The sequence below is a fragment of the Macaca mulatta genome, chromosome 15 (genome assembly GCF_049350105.2).
Source record: "Macaca mulatta isolate MMU2019108-1 chromosome 15, T2T-MMU8v2.0, whole genome shotgun sequence".
Lineage (NCBI taxonomy): Eukaryota > Metazoa > Chordata > Mammalia > Primates > Cercopithecidae > Macaca > Macaca mulatta.
The window spans coordinates 64,587,952-64,592,743 of NC_133420.1; positions in this window are offsets into that span (position 1 = coordinate 64,587,952).

Sequence of the window (4,792 nt, forward strand, 5' to 3'; positions counted from 1 at the left end):
CCACCCGCCTCAGCCTCCCAAAGTGCTGGGAGTACAGGCATGAACCATTGTGCCCAACAGTGCTATTTTTCTTTAAGCCAATCAGTTAGAGATCTTTTATATAAACATCACACCTGATGCATGTATATCTACACAGACAAACAGATGGAGATCCAGTAGTTATAAGATTTTTCATATGCCAATCTGTTTTGTTGTTTTGTTGTTGTTTTTGTTTTGTTTTGTTTTGGTTTGGTTTTTTGTTTTTTTGTTTTTTTTTTTTTTGAGACGGAGTCTTGCTCTGTCGCCCAGGCTGGAGTGCAGTGGCCGGATCTCAGCTCACTGCAAGCTCCGCCTCCCGGGTTCACGCCATTCTCCGGCCTCAGCCTCCCGAGTAGCTGGGACTACAGGCACCCGCCACCTCGCCCGGCTAGTTTTTTTTGTATTTCTTAATAGAGACGGGGTTTCACCGTGTTAGCCAGGATGGTTTCGATCTCCTGACCTCGTGATCCGCCCGTCTCGGCCTCCCAAAGTGCTGGGATTACAGGCTTGAGCCACCGCGCCCGGCCTATTCCTCTACTTTCTTAATAAACTTGCTTTCACTTTGCACTGAATACTCACTCTGAACTCTTTCTTGCACGAGATGCAAGAACCCTCTCTTGGGGTCTGGATCGGGACCCCCTTCCAGTAACATACTTCTGGTGACCACAGAGGGGACTATAGTGCAGAAACTGTGATCCAAGGGCTACCTTTGGGTAAGTGTTGGCGTCCTGTGACAGCTTTCTGGTGAACCACAAAAGGGACAATACTGAGGAGACCCCCAACCCAAAGGAAATAGACTGCAACACTGATTGGATGACTTTGGCTATGTGGTGGAGTACCACGGTAAAGAATAGGTTTGAGTTAGAGGCTCAACTTAGAGGAGTTAGAGTCTCTTCTCGGACAGAGTGGGTTAGAGGCCCCTCTTAATAAAAGGCAAGGATTCTTGACCAACCTCGGGTTAGAAGACCGATTTAGGAGGGTTAGAGTCCCTTCTAAGATTTAAGGGGTTAGAGGCCCCTCTCGGTAAAGTCCCTCTCGGCACTATGGGATGTTAACTGCTATTCTCTTTGGATTAATCTGCCTTGCACTTTTTGCTGGTGGCTGTGGGTGACAGGGTTAGGCATGTACAGGATTGTGGGACATGCAGAGCTTTTTGCTGTCCTTCACAACAGCAGCCACAGCCACCTGAACTTTTCAGTGTTGCTGCAGTGGGTGGGTCTTTCTCCGGCCTCCCTGAGCATTTCGCCTTCCCCACCAATCCACCAACAAAGCCTTTCTCTCTCTCCTTTCCCTTTCATATCTTTTCTGTTACTCAGGGCAACCATCTTGCCCAGAGACCACATGTTGAAACTCCAAGTCGGGAATTGGATTCAAGATGATGGGGCCCATCTAGGGGCAAACTTAAGCCTTGCCAGTTTGATATTGGGTGCTAAGCAGAGTGGCCAAAGTCTATGTTTTATCACTCGTATTTTGCTCTAGCCAGATTTTAAAAAAATATATTTCCTTTATGATGCAACTTGGCCCCAGGGCAATGGCATCCCAAGCTAAATCACTAGGGCCGCTCAGAGAAAGGGAATCCAGAAGCCTGGCATGCCGGCAAAAGGGTAAGAATTTCTTAACAGTCAGATTTCTGGCTTCTCTCTCTGTGTAGACTGTCGAATGAATGGTTAAAAAAAAATGCAGGGCCGGGTGCGGTGGTTCACACCTGTAATCCCAGCAATTTGGGAGGCCAAGGCGGATGGATCACGAGATCAGGAGATCGAGACCATCCTGCCTAACACAATGAAACCCTGTCTCCACTAAAAATACAAACAATTAGCTGGGCATGGTGGCACGTGCCTGTAGTCTCAGCTACTCGGGAGGCTGAGGCAGGAGAATTGCTTGAACCTGGGAGGCAGAGGTTGCAGTGAGCCAAGATAGTGCCATTGCACTCCAGCCTGGGCAACTGAGCAAGACTCCATCTCAAAAAAAAAAAAAAAAAAAAAAATCAGTGTTTATCTCCTCTGTAAAGTTTGGATTAATGGAAAAAAGAATTATAAGGCTAGTCTTAAGCTGGTGTATTTTGTGCTATAAATTCGTTTTTCTGTGTCAAGGGGTACTTTAGGATAAAACACAGGCTTAAAATTCATCTTTTCAAGATGAGCCAGCAAGCTGGTCAGTAACACACTTAGCTGCAGTTCCCTGAAACAAATAAAAAACTGGATGAAGTCTTCACCCTGTCTTATGTCCTTGGGAGCTTGACCTTTTAACCACGTGGTGATACTTTCTTTTGGTTTCCACCTTCAGGGAGCAAGAGTTTTAGGGTTCATGTCATAGCCCTAAAAATCATATTAAATAGTCAAAAGCCTTTGCAAGTTCAAAATTAACTACTGTAGGCTTCTTCTGGGAAAGAAAGTGGTCACTGCCTCTTTATGTAGCTCAGTGGTCAAGATTTTGCACTTTCATAGTGGCAGTCTGGGTTCAGTTCCCCACCTAGGAAGTAAGTAATTTCTGGTTTAATATCTGCATGACCTTGTCTATTCTCTTCTCTTCCGTGGACTCTCAAATTTTCCCTTCTGTAAGTACCTACGAGGTTACTTTTGGTAAAGTTAAGAAGCTAGAAATATCAGCTCACTGCCTCCTCTGCCTCCTGAGTTCAAGTGATTCTACTGCCTCAGAGCCCTGAGTAGCTGGGATTACAGGCTTGTGCCATTACATCTGGCTAATTTTTGTATTTTTAGTAGAGTCAGGGTTTAACCATGTTAGCCAGGCTGGTCTGGTCCTCAAGTGATCCACCTGCCTAGGCCTCCCAAAGTGCTAGGATTACACATGTGAGCCCCCACACTCAACCACATTTTAAAAAATAAATAGAGATGGGGTCTCACTACATTGTTCAGGCTGGTCTCCAATACCTGGTCTTGAGTTTTCTTAGGCAAGCACTTTAAGAGGGGATAGGGTTATCCTAAGGATGTGGCCTTGAGCTGTTAGAAATTATGTTATTGCCTGTAATCCTAATACTTTGGGAGGCTGAGGCAGGAGGATTGCTTGAACCCAGGAGTTTAACACCAGCACCAGCAGCATAGCAAGATGCTGTCAAAAAATATATATGCATATACAAAAATAAAACAAAAATTAGCTAGGTGTGGTGGTACATGCCTTTAGTACCAGCTACTTGGGAGGCTGCAATGGGAGGACAGCTACAGCCCAGGAGGTCGAGGCTGCAGTGAGCCATGATTGTGCTTCTGCACTCCAGCCTGGGTGACAGAATGAGACCTTGTTTCTAAAAAACAAAACAACAACAACAACAACAAAAAACAGCAGATATGAAAGCATGAATGATGAAACGCTTCGCAAACAATATCCTTGGAACCTGAGCACAAACTCACGATAGAGGCAGGAGGCAAATATGATGTGTAGTCTGGGTTCTGTCAGTCATCTTCCTATAGCACACTTCTTATCTTGGTCTAGCCACACTGACATGATTTATTTTCCTCAAAAGTATGAATCCATTTCCCCCTCAAAATGAGTCCTGCTTTTTTTCCTCCCCAAAAATGAGTCCTGCTCTGTCGCCCAGGCTGGAATGCAGTGATGCAATCTCTTCTCACTGCAACCTCCACCTCCCAGGTTCAAGCAATTCTCTTACCTCAGTCTCCCGAGTAGCTGGGATTACAGGTGCCCACCACCACACCCGGCTAATTTTTGTATTTTTAGTAGAGACGGGTTTTTCCCATGTTAGCCAGGCTGGTCTCTAATACCTGACCTTGTTATCCACCCACCTCGGCCTCCCAAAGTGCTGGGATTATAGGTGTGAGCCACTGCACCTGGCCCCATTCCTGCTTTTAAGATCTCTGCACTTATTATTCCCAATGCTGGAAAAGTTTGCCCCAAGATCTTTGCCCATCTGGCTTCTATCATTCAGGTTAAACTCTCAGGTACCTCCTCAGTAATGCCCTCCCTGGCCATCCAAACTAATTGGGTCCCCGTTACTCTCTCTCACATTATCTTGTTTTCATTAAGGCACGCCCTGAGTTATCTATTAATTTATCCATTTTTGTTTATTGCCTGGCTCCCTCATCCAGAACTGCAACCTCTGCCTCCTGGGTTCAAGTGATTCTCCTGCCTCAGCCTCCCAAGTAGCTGGGACCAGAGGTGTACACCACCACAGCCGGCTACTTTTTGTATTTTCAGTAGAGACAGGTTTCACCATGTTGGTCAGGCCGGTCTTGAAGTCCTGGCCGCAAGTGATCCGCCTGCCTTGGCCTTAGGGGCATGAGCTACTACGCCCAGCCTGGAATGTTATCAATTTTTAAATTGTTTCCTCTCTTGTTATATAAATTTGAAATTTGTTTCCTCTCTTGTTATATAACTACCTACATAATAATGTGCCCCTGACAGAGCCTGAGGAAGTCTGGATGACATGTGCCCAAGGTGGTCAGGGCACAGCTTGGTTTTATATATTTTAGGGAAACATGAGAAAGGTGAGGACAACTCGAAGCAGGGAGAGGGCTAGCAGATCATAGGTACATGAGAGAAAAGTGGTTGCATTCTTATGAGTTTCTGATGAGCCTTTCCAAAGGTGACAATCAGAATATGTATCTATTTCAGTGAGCAGAGGGATGACTTTGAACAGAATGGGAGGTGGATTTGCCCTGAGCAGTTCCCAACCAGAATTTTTCCTTTAGCTTAGTGATTTTGGGTGCCCAAGATATTTTCCTTTCACATTTCCCCACTTTTCTTTTTAAGAATCATTTGGAGAAAGCATTTTAAAAGAAAATGAGTGTCTGCTCTTAGGTTT